The 19627-nt window shown below is 34.5% G+C and overlaps 21 non-coding genes across 21 annotated transcripts; all 21 read right to left on the bottom strand.

Moving 5' to 3' along the window:
• Positions 1-621: 621 nt before the first annotated feature.
• Positions 622-693, bottom strand: TRNAW-CCA (transfer RNA tryptophan (anticodon CCA)). Its single transcript has one exon. It is a non-coding gene; the product is annotated as a tRNA-Trp (tRNA).
• Positions 694-1165: 472 nt separating this feature from the next.
• On the bottom strand, positions 1166-1237 carry TRNAW-CCA (transfer RNA tryptophan (anticodon CCA)). The gene has a single exon. It is a non-coding gene; the product is annotated as a tRNA-Trp (tRNA).
• A 465-nt stretch (positions 1238-1702) lies between these two features.
• Positions 1703-1774, bottom strand: TRNAW-CCA (transfer RNA tryptophan (anticodon CCA)). Its single transcript has one exon. It is a non-coding gene; the product is annotated as a tRNA-Trp (tRNA).
• A 1013-nt stretch (positions 1775-2787) lies between these two features.
• On the bottom strand, positions 2788-2859 carry TRNAW-CCA (transfer RNA tryptophan (anticodon CCA)). Its single transcript has one exon. It is a non-coding gene; the product is annotated as a tRNA-Trp (tRNA).
• Positions 2860-4412: 1553 nt separating this feature from the next.
• TRNAW-CCA (transfer RNA tryptophan (anticodon CCA)) lies at positions 4413-4484 on the bottom strand. The gene has a single exon. It is a non-coding gene; the product is annotated as a tRNA-Trp (tRNA).
• Positions 4485-5457: 973 nt separating this feature from the next.
• On the bottom strand, positions 5458-5529 carry TRNAW-CCA (transfer RNA tryptophan (anticodon CCA)). Its single transcript has one exon. It is a non-coding gene; the product is annotated as a tRNA-Trp (tRNA).
• A 472-nt stretch (positions 5530-6001) lies between these two features.
• TRNAW-CCA (transfer RNA tryptophan (anticodon CCA)) lies at positions 6002-6073 on the bottom strand. Its single transcript has one exon. It is a non-coding gene; the product is annotated as a tRNA-Trp (tRNA).
• Positions 6074-6538: 465 nt separating this feature from the next.
• On the bottom strand, positions 6539-6610 carry TRNAW-CCA (transfer RNA tryptophan (anticodon CCA)). The gene has a single exon. It is a non-coding gene; the product is annotated as a tRNA-Trp (tRNA).
• A 1552-nt stretch (positions 6611-8162) lies between these two features.
• TRNAW-CCA (transfer RNA tryptophan (anticodon CCA)) lies at positions 8163-8234 on the bottom strand. Its single transcript has one exon. It is a non-coding gene; the product is annotated as a tRNA-Trp (tRNA).
• A 974-nt stretch (positions 8235-9208) lies between these two features.
• Positions 9209-9280, bottom strand: TRNAW-CCA (transfer RNA tryptophan (anticodon CCA)). Its single transcript has one exon. It is a non-coding gene; the product is annotated as a tRNA-Trp (tRNA).
• A 467-nt stretch (positions 9281-9747) lies between these two features.
• TRNAW-CCA (transfer RNA tryptophan (anticodon CCA)) lies at positions 9748-9819 on the bottom strand. The gene has a single exon. It is a non-coding gene; the product is annotated as a tRNA-Trp (tRNA).
• A 1009-nt stretch (positions 9820-10828) lies between these two features.
• Positions 10829-10900, bottom strand: TRNAW-CCA (transfer RNA tryptophan (anticodon CCA)). Its single transcript has one exon. It is a non-coding gene; the product is annotated as a tRNA-Trp (tRNA).
• A 973-nt stretch (positions 10901-11873) lies between these two features.
• TRNAW-CCA (transfer RNA tryptophan (anticodon CCA)) lies at positions 11874-11945 on the bottom strand. The gene has a single exon. It is a non-coding gene; the product is annotated as a tRNA-Trp (tRNA).
• A 472-nt stretch (positions 11946-12417) lies between these two features.
• Positions 12418-12489, bottom strand: TRNAW-CCA (transfer RNA tryptophan (anticodon CCA)). Its single transcript has one exon. It is a non-coding gene; the product is annotated as a tRNA-Trp (tRNA).
• Positions 12490-12954: 465 nt separating this feature from the next.
• TRNAW-CCA (transfer RNA tryptophan (anticodon CCA)) lies at positions 12955-13026 on the bottom strand. Its single transcript has one exon. It is a non-coding gene; the product is annotated as a tRNA-Trp (tRNA).
• A 1013-nt stretch (positions 13027-14039) lies between these two features.
• On the bottom strand, positions 14040-14111 carry TRNAW-CCA (transfer RNA tryptophan (anticodon CCA)). Its single transcript has one exon. It is a non-coding gene; the product is annotated as a tRNA-Trp (tRNA).
• Positions 14112-16211: 2100 nt separating this feature from the next.
• Positions 16212-16283, bottom strand: TRNAW-CCA (transfer RNA tryptophan (anticodon CCA)). The gene has a single exon. It is a non-coding gene; the product is annotated as a tRNA-Trp (tRNA).
• Positions 16284-17277: 994 nt separating this feature from the next.
• On the bottom strand, positions 17278-17349 carry TRNAW-CCA (transfer RNA tryptophan (anticodon CCA)). The gene has a single exon. It is a non-coding gene; the product is annotated as a tRNA-Trp (tRNA).
• A 471-nt stretch (positions 17350-17820) lies between these two features.
• On the bottom strand, positions 17821-17892 carry TRNAW-CCA (transfer RNA tryptophan (anticodon CCA)). The gene has a single exon. It is a non-coding gene; the product is annotated as a tRNA-Trp (tRNA).
• A 472-nt stretch (positions 17893-18364) lies between these two features.
• Positions 18365-18436, bottom strand: TRNAW-CCA (transfer RNA tryptophan (anticodon CCA)). Its single transcript has one exon. It is a non-coding gene; the product is annotated as a tRNA-Trp (tRNA).
• Positions 18437-18907: 471 nt separating this feature from the next.
• Positions 18908-18979, bottom strand: TRNAW-CCA (transfer RNA tryptophan (anticodon CCA)). Its single transcript has one exon. It is a non-coding gene; the product is annotated as a tRNA-Trp (tRNA).
• Between the last annotated feature and the right edge of the window lie 648 nt (positions 18980-19627).

Here is a 19627-nt window from a genome sequence, read left to right as displayed (position 1 = left end):
CACTTTGCCTACAGGTGGCAACAAAGTCGAATTATTCTATTGTCAGTAGAATTACGCAGTTTCCGTTTTCAATCTTAACACAATCATCTATCAAGTTAAGAATAGACGAAAGAGCTACTTGACCCTGATGTGATATCAACATGCAACCTTATGACCTTGAGTCAGAAGTGCTGCAATACTTCTCATGAAAAGTGCATGAGATAATATATGGACCCCATCTGGAAATTTGCTACTTTTAATCACAGCTTAGAAAAGACATAAAGAGGGCTGAATTAAGATCATCACATTCGGATTCATTGATTTCAAGTTTAAAATTAAAAATCTAGTAATAATCCCTCTTCTTTTACAAATTCAAAGATGACAATGGCGTAAACAAACTGTTAGGTGTTCCCGCAGTGGATTAATTTTTTTAATGCTTTGAACTCAATTCCCAAAGGATATTTCTCGTCAAAGAATTGTTGATAAGATATTAATCTATATAATTTAAATAAAATACTTTGTTAAACCCTGTGCTGCCAAGTTGCAACAAAGTTGAGTTATTCTACTGTTAGTAAGTTTACGCAGTTTCCGTTTCAATCTTAACCCAAGCATCAATCAAGTTATGAAAAGATGAAAGTTAATTGACCCCGACGTGATTTGAACACGCAACCTTCTGATCTGGAGTCAGACGCGCTACCGTTGCGCCACGAGGTCAGTTGAAAAGCATGTGTGCTCCAGTACTTCTCAAGAAAAGTGCATGAGATAATATATGGAAGCCATTTGGAAATTTGCTACTTTCAATCACAGTTTAGAAAAGACATAAAAGAAGGCTGAATTAAGATCATCACATTCGGATTCATTGATTTCCAGTTTAAAATTAAAAATCTAGTAATATTCCCTCTTCTCTTACAAATTCAAAGATGACAATGGCGTGAATAAACTGTTAGGTGTTGCCGGCATTGATTAATTTTTTTAATGCTTTGAACTCAATTCCCAAAGGATATTTCTCGTCAAAGTATTGTTGATAAGATATTAATCTATATAATTTAAATAAAACACTTTGCTAAACCCTGTGCTGACAGGTTGCAACAAAATTGAGTTATTCTACTGTTAGTAGGATTACGCAATTTTTGTTTCAATCTTAACCCAAGCATCAATCAAGTTATGAAAAGATGTAAGAGTTAAATGACCCCGACGTGATTTGAACACGCAACCTTCTGATCTGGAGTCAGACGCGCTACCGTTGTGCCACGAGGTCAGTTGAAAAGCATGTGTGCTCCAGTACTTCTCAAGAAAAGTGCATGAGATAATATATGGAAGCCATCTGGAAATTTGCTACTTTTAATCACAGTTTAGAAAAGACATAAAGAGGGCTGAATTAAGATCATCACATTTGGATTCATTGATTTCCAGTTTAAAATTAAAAATCTAGTAATAATCCCTCTTCTCTTACAAATTCAAAGATGACAATGGCGTGAACAAACTGTTAGGTGTTCCCACAGTGGATTCATTTTTTTAATGCTTTGAACTCAATTCCCAAAGGATATTTCTCGTCAAAGTATTGTTGATAAGATATTAATCTATATAATTTAAATAAAACACTTTGTTAAACCCTGTGCTGCCAAGTTGCAACAGTTGAGTTATTCTACTGTTAGTAAGATTACGCAGTTTCCGTTTCAATCTTAACCCAAGCATCAATCAAGTTATGAAAAGATGAGTTAATTGACCCCGACGTGATTTGAACACGCAACCTTCTGATCTGGAGTCAGACGCGCTACCGTTGCGCCACGAGGTCAGTTGAAAAGCATGTGTGCTCCAGTACTTCTCAAGAAAAGTGCATGAGATAATATATGGAAGCCATCTGGAAATTTGCTACTTTTAATGACATTTTGGGAAAGATATAAACAAGGATGAATTAAGATCATGACATTCAGATTCAGGGTTTTCCAGTTTAAAATGTAAAATATAGTAATAAACTCTCTTTTCTTACAAATTCAAAGATGACAATGGCATGAACAAAGTGTTAGCTGTTCCCGGCATGGATTATTTTTTTATGTTTTGAACTCAATTCTCAAATGATATTTCTCACCAAAGTATTGTTGATAAGATTTTAATCTACATAATTTAAATAAAACACCTTTTTTAAACACTTTGCCTACAGGTGGCAACAAAGTCGAATTATTCTATTGTCAGTAGAATTACGCAGTTTCCGTTTTCAATCTTAACACAATCATCTATCAAGTTATGAATAGACGAAAGAGCTACTTGACCCTGATGTGATATCAACATGCAACCTTATGAACTTGAGTCAGAAGTGCTACCATTGTGCACAAGGTCAGTTGAAAAGCATGTTTGCTGCAATACTTCACATGAAAAGTGCATGAGATAATATATGGACCCCATCTGGAAATTTGCTACTTTTAATCACAGCTTAGAAAAGACATAAAGAGGGCTGAATTAAGATCATCACATTCGGATTCATTGATTTCAAGTTTAAAATTAAAAATCTAGTAATAATCCCTCTTCTTTTACAAATTCAAAGATGACAATGGCGTAAACAAACTGTTAGGTGTTCCCGCAGTGGATTCATTTTTTTAATGCTTTGAACTCAATTCCCAAAGGATATTTCTCGTCAAAGTATTGTTGATAAGATATTAATCTATATAATTTAAATAAAACACTTTGTTAAACCCTGTGCTGCCAGGTTGCAACAAAGTTGAGTTATTCTACTGTTAGTAGGATTACACAGTTTCCGTTTCAATCTTAACCCAAGCATCAATCAAGTTATGAAAAGATGAAAGAGTTTATTGACCGCGACATGATTTGAACACGCAACCTTCTGATCTGGAGTCAGACGCGCTACCATTGCGCCACGAGGTCAGTTGAAAAGCACGTGTGCTCCAGTACTTCTCAAGAAAAGTGCATGAGATAATATATGGAAGCCATGTGGAAATTTGCTACTTTCAATCACAGTTTAGAAAAGACATAAAAGAGGGCTGACTTAAGATCATCACATTCGGATTCATTGATTTCCAGTTTAAAATTGAAAATCTAGTAATAATCCCTCTTCTCTTACAAATTCAAAAATGACAATGGCTTGAACAAACTGTTAGGTGTTGCCGGCATTGATTAATTTTTTTAATGCTTTGAACTCAATTCCCAAATAATATTTCTCGTCAAAGTATTGTTGATAAGATATTAATCTATATAATTTAAATAAAACTTATTTTTAAACCCAGCACTGACAGGTGGCAACAAAGTTGAGTTATTCTATTGTCAGTAGGATTACGCAGTTTCCGTTTCAATCTTAACCCAAGCATCAATCAAGTTATGAAAAGATGAAAGAGTTAACTGACCCCGACCTGATTTAAACACGCAACCTTCTGATTTGGAGTCAGACGCGCTACCGTTGCACCACGAGGTCGATTGAAAAGTATGTGTGCTCCATTACTTCTCATGAAAAGTGCATGAGATAATATATGGAAGCCATATGGAAATTTGCTACTTTCAATCACAGTTTAGAAAAGACATAAAGAGGGCTGAATTAAGATCATCACTTTCAGATTCATTGATTTCCAGTTTAAAATTAAAAATCTAGTAATAATCCCTCTTCTCTTACAAATTCAAAGATGACAATGGCGTGAACAAACTGTTAGGTGTTCCTGCAGTGGATTCATTTTTTTAATGCTTTGAACTCAATTCCCAAAGGATATTTCTCGTCAAAGTATTGTTGATAAGATATTAATCTATATAATTTAAATAAAACACTTTGTTAAACCCTGTGCTGACAGGTTGCAACAAAGTTGAGTTATTCTACTGTTAGTAGGATTACGCAGTTTCCGTTTCAATCTTAACCCAAGCATCAATCAAGTTATGAAAAGATGAGTTAATTGACCCCGACGTGATTTGAACACCCAACCTTCTGATCTGGAGTCAGATGCGCTACCGTTACCCACGAGGACAGTTGAAAAGCATGTGTGCTCCAGTACTTCTCAAGAAAAGTGCATGAGATAATGTATGGAAGCTATTTGGAAATTTGCTACTTTCAATCACAGTTTAGAAAAGACATAAAGAGGGCTGAATTAAGATCATCACATTTGGATTCATTGATTTCCAGTTTAAAATTAAAAATCTAGTAATAATCCCTCTTCTCTTACAAATTCAAAGATGACAATGGCGTAAACAAACTGTTAGGTGTTCCCGCAGTGGATTCATTTTTTTAATGCTTTGAACTCAATTCCCAAAGGATATTTCTCGTCAAAGTATTGTTGATAAGATATTAATCTATATAATTTAAATAAAACACTTTGTTAAACCCTGTGCTGACAGGTTGCAACAAAGTTGAGTTATTCTACTGTTAGTAGGATTACGCAATTTTCGTTTCAATCTTAAACCAAGCATCAATCAAGTTATGAAAAGATGATAGAGTTAGTTGACCCCGACGTGATTTGAACACGCAACCTTCTGATCTGGAGTCAGACGCGCTACCGTTGCACCACGAGGTCAGTTGAAAAGCATGTGTGCTCCAGTACTTCTCAAGAAAAGTGCATGAGATAATATATGGAAGCCATCTGGAAATTTGCTACATTTAATGACATTTTGGGAAAGATATAAACAAGGATGAATTAAGATCATGACATTCAGATTCAGGGTTCTCCAGTTTAAAATGTAAAATCTAGTAATAAACTCTCTTTTCTTACAAATTCAAAGATGACGATGGCATGAACAAAGTGTTAGCTGTTCCCGGCATGGATTATTTTTTTATGTTTTGAACTCAATTCTCAAATGATATTTCTCACCAAAGTATTGTTGATAAGATTTTAATCTACATAATTTAAATAAAACACCTTTTTTAAACACTTTGCCTACAGGTGGCAACAAAGTCGAATTATTCTATTGTCAGTAGAATTACGCAGTTTCCGTTTTCAATCTTAACACAATCATCTATCAAGTTAAGAATAGACGAAAGAGCTACTTGACCCTGATGTGATATCAACATGCAACCTAATGACCTTGAGTCAGAAGTGCTGCAATACTTCTCATGAAAAGTGCATGAGATAATATATGGACCCCATCTGGAAATTTGCTACTTTTAATCACAGCTTAGAAAAGACATAAAGAGGGCTGAATTAAGATCATCACATTCGGATTCATTGATTTCAAGTTTAAAATTAAAAATCTAGTAATAATCCCTCTTCTTTTACAAATTCAAAGATGACAATGGCGTAAACAAACTGTTAGGTGTTCCCGCAGTGGATTAATTTTTTTAATGCTTTGAACTCAATTCCCAAAGGATATTTCTCGTCAAAGAATTGTTGATAAGATATTAATCTATATAATTTAAATAAAATACTTTGTTAAACCCTGTGCTGCCAAGTTGCAACAAAGTTGAGTTATTCTACTGTTAGTAAGTTTACGCAGTTTCCGTTTCAATCTTAACCCAAGCATCAATCAAGTTATGAAAAGATGAAAGTTAATTGACCCCGACGTGATTTGAACACGTAACCTTCTGATCTGGAGTCAGACGCGCTACCGTTGCGCCACGAGGTCAGTTGAAAAGCATGTGTGCTCCAGTACTTCTCAAGAAAAGTGCATGAGATAATATATGGAAGCCATTTGGAAATTTGCTACTTTCAATCACAGTTTAGAAAAGACATAAAAGAAGGCTGAATTAAGATCATCACATTCGGATTCATTGATTTCCAGTTTAAAATTAAAAATCTAGTAATATTCCCTCTTCTCTTACAAATTCAAAGATGACAATGGCGTGAATAAACTGTTAGGTGTTGCCGGCATTGATTAATTTTTTTAATGCTTTGAACTCAATTCCCAAAGGATATTTCTCGTCAAAGTATTGTTGATAAGATATTAATCTATATAATTTAAATAAAACACTTTGCTAAACCCTGTGCTGACAGGTTGCAACAAAATTGAGTTATTCTACTGTTAGTAGGATTACGCAATTTTTGTTTCAATCTTAACCCAAGCATCAATCAAGTTATGAAAAGATGTAAGAGTTAAATGACCCCAACGTGATTTGAACACGCAACCTTCTGATCTGGAGTCAGACGCGCTACCGTTGTGCCACGAGGTCAGTTGAAAAGCATGTGTGCTCCAGTACTTCTCAAGAAAAGTGCATGAGATAATATATGGAAGCCATCTGGAAATTTGCTACTTTTAATCACAGTTTAGAAAAGACATAAAGAGGGCTGAATTAAGATCATCACATTTGGTTTCATTGATTTCCAGTTTAAAATTAAAAATCTAGTAATAATCCCTCTTCTCTTACAAATTCAAAGATGACAATGGCGTGAACAAACTGTTAGGTGTTCCCACAGTGGATTCATTTTTTTAATGCTTTGAACTCAATTCCCAAAGGATATTTCTCGTCAAAGTATTGTTGATAAGATATTAATCTATATAATTTAAATAAAACACTTTGTTAAACCCTGTGCTGCCAAGTTGCAACAGTTGAGTTATTCTACTGTTAGTAAGATTACGCAGTTTCCGTTTCAATCTTAACCCAAGCATCAATCAAATTATGAAAAGATGAGTTAATTGACCCCGACGTGATTTGAACACGCAACCTTCTGATCTGGAGTCAGACGCGCTACTGTTGCGCCACGAGGTCAGTTGACAAGCATGTGTGCTCCAGTACTTCTCAAGAAAAGTGCATGAGATAATATATGGAAGCCATCTGGAAATTTGCTACTTTTAATGACATTTTGGGAAAGATATAAACAAGGATGAATTAAGATCATGACATTCAGATTCAGGGTTTTCCAGTTTAAAATGTAAAATATAGTAATAAACTCTCTTTTCTTACAAATTCAAAGATGACAATGGCATGAACAAAGTGTTAGCTGTTCCCGGCATGGATTATTTTTTTATGTTTTGAACTCAATTCTCAAATGATATTTCTCACCAAAGTATTGTTGATAAGATTTTAATCTACATAATTTAAATAAAACACCTTTTTTAAACACTTTGCCTACAGGTGGCAACAAAGTCGAATTATTCTATTGTCAGTAGAATTACGCAGTTTCCGTTTTCAATCTTAACACAATCATCTATCAAGTTATGAATAGACGAAAGAGCTACTTGACCCTGATGTGATATCAACATGCAACCTTATGAACTTGAGTCAGAAGTGCTACCATTGTGCACAAGGTCAGTTGAAAAGCATGTTTGCTGCAATACTTCACATGAAAAGTGCATGAGATAATATATGGACCCATCTGGAAATTTGCTACTTTTAATCACAGCTTAGGAAAGACATAAAGAGGGCTGAATTAAGATCATCACATTCGGATTCATTGATTTCAAGTTTAAAATTAAAAATCTAGTAATAATCCCTCTTCTTTTACAAATTCAAAGATGACAATGGCGTAAACAAACTGTTAGGTGTTCCCACAGTGGATTCATTTTTTTAATGCTTTGAACTCAATTCCCAAAGGATATTTCTCGTCAAAGTATTGTTGATAAGATATTAATCTATATAATTTAAATAAAACACTTTGTTAAACCCTGTGCTGCCAGGTTGCAACAAAATTGAGTTATTCTACTGTTAGTAGGATTACGCAGTTTCCGTTTCAATCTTAACCCAAGCATCAATCAAGTTATGAAAAGATGAGTAAATTGACCCTGACGTGATTTGAACACGCAACCTTCTGATCTGGAGTCAGACGCGCTACTGTTGCACCACGAGGTCAGTTGAAAAGCATCTGTGCTCCAGTACTTCTCAAGAAAAGTGCATGAGATAATGTATGGAAGCTATTTGGAAATTTGCTACTTTTAATCACAGTTTAGAAAAGACATAAAAGAGGGCTGAATTAAGATCATCACATTCGGATTCATTGATTTCCAGTTTAAATTTAAAAATCTAGTAATAATCCCTCTTCTCTTACAAATTCAAAGATGACAATGGCGTGAACAAACTGTTAGGTGTTGCCGGCATTGATTCATTTTTTTAATGCTTTGAACTCAATTCCCAAATAATATTTCTCGTCAAAGTATTGTTGATAAGATATTAATCTATATAATTTAAATAAAACTCATTTTTAAACCCAGCACTGACAGGTGGCAACAAAGTTGAGTTATTCTATTGTCAGTAGGATTACGCAGTTTCTGTTTCAATCTTAACCCAAGCATAAATCAAGTTATGAAAAGATGAAAGAGTTAATTGACCCCGACGTGATTTAAACACGCAACCTTTTGATCTGGAGTCAGACGCGCTACCGTTGCACCACGAGGTCGATGGGAAAGCATGTGTGCTCCATTACTTCTCATGAAAAGTGCATGAGATAATATATGGAAGCCATCTGGAAATTTGCTACTTTTAATGACATTTTGGGAAAGATATAAACAAGGATGAATTAAGATCATGACATTCAGATTCAGGGTTCTCCAGTTTAAAATGTAAAATCTAGTAATAAACTCTCTTTTCTTACAAATTCAAAGATGACAATGGCATGAACAAAGTGTTAGCTGTTCCCGGCATGGATTATTTTTTTATGTTTTGAACTCAATTCTCAAATGATATTTCTCACCAAAGTATTGTTGATAAGATTTTAATCTACATAATTTAAATAAAACACCTTTTTTAAACACTTTGCCTACAGGTGGCAACAAAGTCGAATTATTCTATTGTCAGTAGAATTACGCAGTTTCCGTTTTCAATCTTAACACAATCATCTATCAAGTTAAGAATAGACGAAAGAGCTACTTGACCCTGATGTGATATCAACATGCAACCTTATGACCTTGAGTCAGAAGTGCTGCAATACTTCTCATGAAAAGTGCATGAGATAATATATGGACCCCATCTGGAAATTTGCTACTTTTAATCACAGCTTAGAAAAGACATAAAGAGGGCTGAATTAAGATCATCACATTCGGATTCATTGATTTCAAGTTTAAAATTAAAAATCTAGTAATAATCCCTCTTCTCTTACAAATTCAAAGATGAAAATGGCGTAAACAAACTGTTAGGTGTTCCCGCAGCAGATTCATTTTTTAATGCTTTGAACTCAATTCCCAAAGGATATTTCTCGTCAAAGTATTGTTGATAAGATATTAATCTATATAATTTAAATAAAACACTTTGTTAAACCCTGTGCTGACAGGTTGCAACAAAGTTGAGTTATTCTACTGTTAGTAGGATTACGCAATTTTCGTTTCAATCTTAAACCAAGCATCAATCAAGTTATGAAAAGATGATAGAGTTAGTTGACCCCGACGTGATTTGAACATGCAACCTTCTGATCTGGAGTCAGACGCGCTACCGTTGCGCCACGAGGTCAGTTGAAAAGCATGTGTGCTCCAGTACTTCTCAAGAAAAGTGCATGAGATAATATATGGAAGCCATCTGGAAATTTGCTACTTTTAATCACAGTTTAGAAAAGACATAAAGAGGGCTGAATTAAGATCATCACATTTGGTTTCATTGATTTCCAGTTTAAAATTAAAAATCTAGTAATAATCCCTCGTCTCTTACAAATTCAAAGATGACAATGGCGTGAACAAACTGTTAGGTGTTCCCGCAGTGGATTCATTTTTTTAATGCTTTGAACTCAATTCCCAAAGGATATTTCTCGTCAAAGTATTGTTGATAAGATATTAATCTATATAATTTAAATAAAACACTTTGTTAAACCCTGTGCTGCCAGGTTGCAACAAAGTTGAGTTATTCTACTGTTAGTAGGATTACGCAGTTTCCGTTTCAATCTTAACCCAAGCATCAATCAAGTGATGAAAAGATGAGTTAATTGACCCCGACGTGATTTGAACACGCAACCTTGTGATCTGGAGTCAGATGCGGTACCGTTGCGCCACGAGGTCAGTTGAAAAGCATGTGTGCTCCAGTACTTCTCAATAAAAGTGCATGAGATAATGTATGGAAGCTATTTGGAAATTTGCTACTTTCAATCACAGTTTAGAAAAGACATAAAGAGGGCTGAATTAAGATCATCACATTTGGATTCATTGATTTCCAGTTTAAAATTAAAAATCTAGTAATAATCCCTCTTCTCTTACAAATTCAAAGATGACAATGGCGTAAACAAACTGTTAGGTGTTCCCGCAGTGGATTCATTTTTTTAATGCTTTGAACTCAATTCCCAAAGGATATTTCTCGTCAAAGTATTGTTGATAAGATATTAATCTATATAATTTAAATAAACCACTTTGTTAAACCCTGTGCTGACAGGTTGCAACAAAGTTGAGTTATTCTACTGTTAGTAGGATTACGCAGTTTCCGTTTCAATCTTAACCCAAGCATCAATCAAGTTATGAAAAGATGAGTTAATTGACCCCGACGTGATTTGAACACCCAACCTTCTGATCTGGAGTCAGATGTGCTACCGTTACCCACGAGGACAGTTGAAAAGCATGTGTGCTCCAGTACTTCTCAAGAAAAGTGCATGAGATAATGTATGGAAGCTATTTGGAAATTTGCTACTTTCAATCACAGTTTAGAAAAGACATAAAGAGGGCTGAATTAAGATCATCACATTTGGATTCATTGATTTCCAGTTTAAAATTAAAAATCTAGTAATAATCCCTCTTCTCTTACAAATTCAAAGATGACAATGGCGTAAACAAACTGTTAGGTGTTCCCGCAGTGGATTCATTTTTTTAATGCTTTGAACTCAATTCCCAAAGGATATTTCTCGTCAAAGTATTGTTGATAAGATATTAATCTATATAATTTAAATAAAACACTTTGTTAAACCCTGTGCTGACAGGTTGCAACAAAGTTGAGTTATTCTACTGTTAGTAGGATTACGCAATTTTCGTTTCAATCTTAAACCAAGCATCAATCAAGTTATGAAAAGATGATAGAGTTAGTTGACCCCGACGTGATTTGAACACGCAACCTTCTGATCTGGAGTCAGACGCGCTACCGTTGCGCCACGAGGTCAGTTGAAAAGCATGTGTGCTCCAGTACTTCTCAAGAAAAGTGCATGAGATAATATATGGAAGCCATCTGGAAATTTGCTACATTTAATGACATTTTGGGAAAGATATAAACAAGGATGAATTAAGATCATGACATTCAGATTCAGGGTTCTCCAGTTTAAAATGTAAAATCTAGTAATAAACTCTCTTTTCTTACAAATTCAAAGATGACAATGGCATGAACAAAGTGTTAGCTGTTCCCGGCATGGATTATTTTTTTATGTTTTGAACTCAATTCTCAAATGATATTTCTCACCAAAGTATTGTTGATAAGATTTTAATCTACATAATTTAAATAAAACACCTTTTTTAAACACTTTGCCTACAGGTGGCAACAAAGTCGAATTATTCTATTGTCAGTAGAATTACGCAGTTTCCGTTTTCAATCTTAACACAATCATCTATCAAGTTAAGAATAGACGAAAGAGCTACTTGACCCTGATGTGATATCAACATGCAACCTTATGACCTTGAGTCAGAAGTGCTGCAATACTTCTCATGAAAAGTGCATGAGATAATATATGGACCCCATCTGGAAATTTGCTACTTTTAATCACAGCTTAGAAAAGACATAAAGAGGGCTGAATTAAGATCATCACATTCGGATTCATTGATTTCAAGTTTAAAATTAAAAATCTAGTAATAATCCCTCTTCTTTTACAAATTCAAAGATGACAATGGCGTAAACAAACTGTTAGGTGTTCCCGCAGTGGATTAATTTTTTTAATGCTTTGAACTCAATTCCCAAAGGATATTTCTCGTCAAAGAATTGTTGATAAGATATTAATCTATATAATTTAAATAAAATACTTTGTTAAACCCTGTGCTGCCAAGTTGCAACAAAGTTGAGTTATTCTACTGTTAGTAAGTTTACGCAGTTTCCGTTTCAATCTTAACCCAAGCATCAATCAAGTTATGAAAAGATGAAAGTTAATTGACCCCGACGTGATTTGAACACGCAACCTTCTGATCTGGAGTCAGACGCGCTACCGTTGCGCCACGAGGTCAGTTGAAAAGCATGTGTGCTCCAGTACTTCTCAAGAAAAGTGCATGAGATAATATATGGAAGCCATTTGGAAATTTGCTACTTTCAATCACAGTTTAGAAAAGACATAAAAGAAGGCTGAATTAAGATCATCACATTCGGATTCATTGATTTCCAGTTTAAAATTAAAAATCTAGTAATATTCCCTCTTCTCTTACAAATTCAAAGATGACAATGGCGTGAATAAACTGTTAGGTGTTGCCGGCATTGATTAATTTTTTTAATGCTTTGAACTCAATTCCCAAAGGATATTTCTCGTCAAAGTATTGTTGATAAGATATTAATCTATATAATTTAAATAAAACACTTTGCTAAACCCTGTGCTGACAGGTTGCAACAAAATTGAGTTATTCTACTGTTAGTAGGATTACGCAATTTTTGTTTCAATCTTAACCCAAGCATCAATCAAGTTATGAAAAGATGTAAGAGTTAAATGACCCCGACGTGATTTGAACACGCAACCTTCTGATCTGGAGTCAGACGCGCTACCGTTGTGCCACGAGGTCAGTTGAAAAGCATGTGTGCTCCAGTACTTCTCAAGAAAAGTGCATGAGATAATATATGGAAGCCATCTGGAAATTTGCTACTTTTAATCACAGTTTAGAAAAGACATAAAGAGGGCTGAATTAAGATCATCACATTTGGATTCATTGATTTCCAGTTTAAAATTAAAAATCTAGTAATAATCCCTCTTCTCTTACAAATTCAAAGATGACAATGGCGTGAACAAACTGTTAGGTGTTCCCACAGTGGATTCATTTTTTTAATGCTTTGAACTCAATTCCCAAAGGATATTTCTCGTCAAAGTATTGTTGATAAGATATTAATCTATATAATTTAAATAAAACACTTTGTTAAACCCTGTGCTGCCAAGTTGCAACAGTTGAGTTATTCTACTGTTAGTAAGATTACGCAGTTTCCGTTTCAATCTTAACCCAAGCATCAATCAAGTTATGAAAAGATGAGTTAATTGACCCCGACGTGATTTGAACACGCAACCTTCTGATCTGGAGTCAGACGCGCTACAGTTGCGCCACGAGGTCAGTTGAAAAGCATGTGTGCTCCAGTACTTCTCAAGAAAAGTGCATGAGATAATATATGGAAGCCATCTGGAAATTTGCTACTTTTAATGACATTTTGGGAAAGATATAAACAAGGATGAATTAAGATCATGACATTCAGATTCAGGGTTTTCCAGTTTAAAATGTAAAATATAGTAATAAACTCTCTTTTCTTACAAATTCAAAGATGACAATGGCATGAACAAAGTGTTAGCTGTTCCCGGCATGGATTATTTTTTTATGTTTTGAACTCAATTCTCAAATGATATTTCTCACCAAAGTATTGTTGATAAGATTTTAATCTACATAATTTAAATAAAACACCTTTTTTAAACACTTTGCCTACAGGTGGCAACAAAGTCGAATTATTCTATTGTCAGTAGAATTACGCAGTTTCCGTTTTCAATCTTAACACAATCATCTATCAAGTTATGAATAGACGAAAGAGCTACTTGACCCTGATGTGATATCAACATGCAACCTTATGAACTTGAGTCAGAAGTGCTACCATTGTGCACAAGGTCAGTTGAAAAGCATGTTTGCTGCAATACTTCACATGAAAAGTGCATGAGATAATATATGGACCCCATCTGGAAATTTGCTACTTTTAATCACAGCTTAGAAAAGACATAAAGAGGGCTGAATTAAGATCATCACATTCGGATTCATTGATTTCAAGTTTAAAATTAAAAATCTAGTAATAATCCCTCTTCTTTTACAAATTCAAAGATGACAATGGCGTAAACAAACTGTTAGGTGTTCCCGCAGTGGATTCATTTTTTTAATGCTTTGAACTCAATTCCCAAAGGATATTTCTCGTCAAAGTATTGTTGATAAGATATTAATCTATATAATTTAAATAAAACACTTTGTTAAACCCTGTGCTGCCAGGTTGCAACAAAGTTGAGTTATTCTACTGTTAGTAGGATTACACAGTTTCCGTTTCAATCTTAACCCAAGCATCAATCAAGTTATGAAAAGATGAAAGAGTTTATTGACCGCGACATGATTTGAACACGCAACCTTCTGATCTGGAGTCAGACGCGCTACCATTGCGCCACGAGGTCAGTTGAAAAGCACGTGTGCTCCAGTACTTCTCAAGAAAAGTGCATGAGATAATATATGGAAGCCATGTGGAAATTTGCTACTTTTAATCACAGTTTAGAAAAGACATAAAAGAGGGCTGACTTAAGATCATCACATTCGGATTCATTGATTTCCAGTTTAAAATTGAAAATCTAGTAATAATCCCTCTTCTCTTACAAATTCAAAAATGACAATGGCTTGAACAAACTGTTAGGTGTTGCCGGCATTGATTAATTTTTTTAATGCTTTGAACTCAATTCCCAAATAATATTTCTCGTCAAAGTATTGTTGATAAGATATTAATCTATATAATTTAAATAAAACTTATTTTTAAACCCAGCACTGACAGGTGGCAACAAAGTTGAGTTATTCTATTGTCAGTAGGATTACGCAGTTTCCGTTTCAATCTTAACCCAAGCATCAATCAAGTTATGAAAAGATGAAAGAGTTAACTGACCCCGACCTGATTTAAACACGCAACCTTCTGATTTGGAGTCAGACGCGCTACCGTTGCACCACGAGGTCGATTGAAAAGTATGTGTGCTCCATTACTTCTCATGAAAAGTGCATGAGATAATATATGGAAGCCATATGGAAATTTGCTACTTTCAATCACAGTTTAGAAAAGACATAAAGAGGGCTGAATTAAGATCATCACTTTCAGATTCATTGATTTCCAGTTTAAAATTAAAAATCTAGTAATAATCCCTCTTCTCTTACAAATTCAAAGATGACAATGGCGTGAACAAACTGTTAGGTGTTCCTGCAGTGGATTCATTTTTTTAATGCTTTGAACTCAATTCCCAAAGAATAATTCTCGTCAAAGTATTGTTGATAAGATATTAATCTATATAATTTCAATAAAATACTTTGTTAAACACTGTGCTGCCAAGTTGCAACAAAGTTGAGTTATTCTACTGTTAGTAGGATTACACAGTTTCCGTTTCAATCTTAACCCAAGCATCAATGAAGTTATGAAAAGATGAAAGAGTTTATTGACCCCAACATGATTTGAACACGCAACCTTCTGATCTGGGATCAGACGCGCCACCATTGCGCCACGAGGTCAGTTGAAAAGCATTTGTGCTCCAGTACTTCTCAAGAAAACTGCATGAGATAATATATGGAAGCCATCTCGAAATTTGCTACTTTCAATCACAGTTTAGAAAAGACATAAAGAGGGCTGAATTAAGATCATCACTTTCGGATTCATTGATTTCCAGTTTAAAATTTAAAATCTAGTAATAATCCCTCTTCTCTTACAAATTCAAAGATGACAATGGCATGAACAAAGTGTTAGTTGTTCCCGGCATGGATTATTTTTTTATGTTTTGAACTCAATTCCCAAATGATATTTCTCACCAAAGTATTGCTGATAAGATTTTAATCTACATAATTTAAATAAAACACCTTTTTTAAACACTTTGCCTACAGGTGGCAACAAAGTCGAATTAATCTATTGTCAGTAGAATTACGCAGTTTCCGTTTTCAATCTTAACACAATCATCTATCAAGTTATGAATAGACAAAAGAGCTACTTGACCCTGATGTGATATCAACATGCAACCTTATGACCGTGAGTCAGAAGTGCTACCATTGTGCACAAGGTCAGTTGAAAAGCATGTTTGCTGCAATACTTCAAATGAAAAGTGCATGAGATAATATATGGACCCCATCTGGAAATTTGCTACTTTTAATCACAGCTTAGAAAAGACATAAAGAGGGCTGAATTAAGATCATCACATTCGGATTCATTGATTTCAAGTTTAAAATTAAAAATCTAGTAATAATCCCTCTTCTTTTACAAATTCAAAGATGACAATGGCGTAAACAAACTGTTAGGTGTTCCCGCAGTGGATTCATTTTTTTAATGCTTGGAACTCAATTCCCAAAGGATATTTCTCGTCAAAGTATTGTTGATAAGATATTAATCTATATAATTTAAATAAAACACTTTGTTAAACCCTGTGCTGCCAAGTTGCAACAAAGTTGAGTTATTCTACTGTTAGTAGGATTACGCAGTTTCCGTTTCAATTTTAACCCAAGCATCAATCAAGTTATAAAAAGATGAAAGAGTTAATTGACCCCGACGTGATTTGAACATGCAACCTTCTGATCTGGAGTCAGACGTGCTACCGTTGCACCACAAGGTCAGTTGAAAAGCACGTGTGCTCCAGTACTTCTCAAGAAAAGTGCATGAGATAATATATGGAAGCCATCTGGAAATTTGCTACTTTCAATCACAGTTTAGAAAAGACAAAAAAGAGGGCTGAATTAAGATCATCACATTCGGATTCATTGATTTCCAGTTTAAAATTAAAAATCTAGTAATAATCCCTCTTCTCTTACAAATTCAAAGATGACAATGGCGTGAACAAACTGTTAGGTGTTCCCACAGTGGATTCATTTTTTTAATGCTTTGAACTCAATTCCCAAAGGATATTTCTCGTCAAAGTATTGTTGATAAGATATTAATCTATATAATTTAAATAAAACACTTTGTTAAACCCTGTGCTGCCAAGTTGCAACAGTTGAGTTATTCTACTGTTAGTAAGTTTACGCAGTTTCCGTTTCAATCTTAACCCAAGCATCAATCAAGTTATGAAAACCGACGTGATTTGAACACGCAACCTTCTGATATGGAGTCAGACGCGCTACCGTTGCGCCACGAGGTCAGTTGAAAAGCATGTGTGCTCCAGTACTTCTCAAGAAAAGTGCATGAGATAATATATGGAAGCCATTTGGAAATTTGCTACTTTCAATCACAGTTTAGAAAAGACATAAAAGAAGGCTGAATTAAGATCATCACATTCGGATTCATTGATTTCCAGTTTAAAATTAAAAATCTAGTAATATTCCCTCTTCTCTTACAAATTCAAAGATGACAATGGCGTGAACAAACTGTTAGGTGTTGCCGGCATTGATTAATTTTTTTAATGCTTTGAACTCAATTCCCAAAGGATATTTCTCGTCAAAGTATTGTTGATAAGATATTAATCTATATAATTTAAATAAAACACTTTGTTAAACCCTGTGCTGACAGGTTGCAACAAAATTGAGTTATTCTACTGTTAGTAGGATTACGCAATTTTCGTTTCAATCTTAACCCAAGCATCAATCAAGTTATGAAAAGATGTAAGAGTTAAATGACCCCGACGTGATTTGAACACGCAACCTTCTGATCTGGAGTCAGACGCGCTACCGTTGTGCCACGAGGTCAGTTGAAAAGCATGTGTGCTCCAGTACTTCTCAAGAAAAGTGCATGAGATAATATATGGAAGCCATCTGGATATTTGCTACTTTCAATCACAGTTTAGAAAAGACATAAAGAGGGCTGAATTAAGATCATCACATTTGGATTCATTGATTTCCAGTTTAAATTTAAAAATCTAGTAATAATCCCTCTTCTCTTACAAATTCAAAGATGACAATGGCGTAAACAAACTGTTAGGTGTTCCCGCAGTGGATTCATTTTTTTAATGCTTTGAACTCAATTCCCAAAGGATATTTCTCGTCAAAGTATTGTTGATAAGATATTAATCTATATAATTTAAATAAAACACTTTGTTAAACCCTGTGCTGACAGGTTGCAACAAAGTTGAGTTATTCTACTGTTAGTAGGATTACGCAATTTTCGTTTCAATCTTAAACCAAGCATCAATCAAGTTATGAAAAGATGAAAGAGTTAATTGACCCCAACGTGATTTGAACACGCAACCTTCTGATCTGGAGTCAGACGCGCTACTGTTGCACCACGAGGTCAGTTGAAAAGCATATGTGCTCCAGTACTTCTCAAGAAAAGTGCATGAGATAATATATGGAAGCCATCTGGAAATTTGCTACTTTCAATCACAGTTTAGAAAAGACATAAAAGAGGGCTGAATTAAGATCATCACATTCGGATTCATTGATTTCCAGTTTAAAATTAAAAATCTAGTAATAATCCCTCTTCTCTTACAAATTCAAAGATGACAATGGAGTGAACAAACTGTTAGGTGTTGCCGGCATTGATTAATTTTTTTAATGCTTTGAACTCAATTCCTAAATAATATTTCTCGTCAAAGTATTGTTGATAAGATATTAATCTATATAATTTAAATAAAACTCATTTTTAAACCCAGCACTGACAGGTGGCAACAAAGTTGAGTTATTCTATTGTCAGTAGGATTACGCAGTTTCCGTTTCATTCTTAACCCAAGCATAAATCAAGTTATGAAAAGATGAAAGAGTCAATTGACCCCGACCTGATTTAAACACGCAACCTTCTGATTTGGAGTCAGACGTGCTACCGTTGCACCACGAGGTCGATTGAAAAGCATGTGTGCTCCATTACTTCTCATGAAAAGTGCATGAGATAATATATGGAAGCCATCTGGAAATTTGCTACTTTCAATCACAGTTCAGAAAAGACATAAAGAGGGCTGAATTAAGATCATCACTTTCAGATTCATTGATTTCCAGTTTAAAATTAAAAATCTAGTTATAATCCCTCTTCTCTTACAAATTCAAAGATGACAATGGCGTGAACAAACTGTTAGGTGTTCCCGCAGTGGATTCTTTTTTTTAATGCTTTGAACTCAATTCCCAAAGAATATTTCTCATCAAAGTATTGTTGATAAGATATTAATCTATATAATTTAAATAAAATACTTTGTTAAGCCCTGTGCTGCCAAGTTGCAACAAAGTTGAGTTATTCTACTGTTAGTAAGATTACGCAGTTTCCGTTTCAATCTTAACCCAAGCATCAATCAAGTTATGAAAAGATGAAAAAGTTAATTGACCTCGACGTGATTTGAACACGCAACCTTCTGATATGGACTCAGACGCGCTACCGTTGCACCACGAGGTCGATTGAAAAGCATGTGTGCTCCATTACTTCTTATGAATAGTGCATAAGATAATATATGGAAGAGATCTGGAAATTTGCTACTTTTAATGATATTTTGGGAAAGATATAAACAAGGATGAATTAAGATCATGACATTCAGATTCAGCGTTTTCCAGTTTAAAATGTAAAATCTAGTAATAAACTCTCTTTTCTTACAAATTCAAAGATGACAATGGCATGAACAAAGTGTTAGCTGTTCCCGGCATGGATTATTTTTTTATGTTTTGAACTCAATTCCCAAATGATATTTCTCACCAAAGTATTGCTGATAAGATTTTAATCTACATAATTTAAATAAAACACCTTTTTTAAACACTTTGCCTACAGGTGGCAACAAAGTCGAATTATTCTATTGTCAGTAGAATTACGCAGTTTCCGTTTTCAATCTTAACACAATCATCTATCAAGTTATGAATAGACAAAAGAGCTACTTGACCCTGATGTGATATCAACATGCAACCTTATGACCTTGAGTCAGAAGTGCTACCATTGTGCACAAGGTCAGTTGAAAAGCATGTTTGCTGCAATACTTCAAATGAAAAGTGCATGAGATAATATATGGACCCCATCTGGAAATTTGCTACTTTTAATCACAGGTTAGAAAAGACA

Source organism: Ranitomeya variabilis, chromosome 5 (genome assembly GCF_051348905.1).
Source record: "Ranitomeya variabilis isolate aRanVar5 chromosome 5, aRanVar5.hap1, whole genome shotgun sequence".
Lineage (NCBI taxonomy): Eukaryota > Metazoa > Chordata > Amphibia > Anura > Dendrobatidae > Ranitomeya > Ranitomeya variabilis.
Note: the sequence above shows the minus strand (reverse complement) of the source record. Positions and strands in the feature narration are given on the sequence as shown.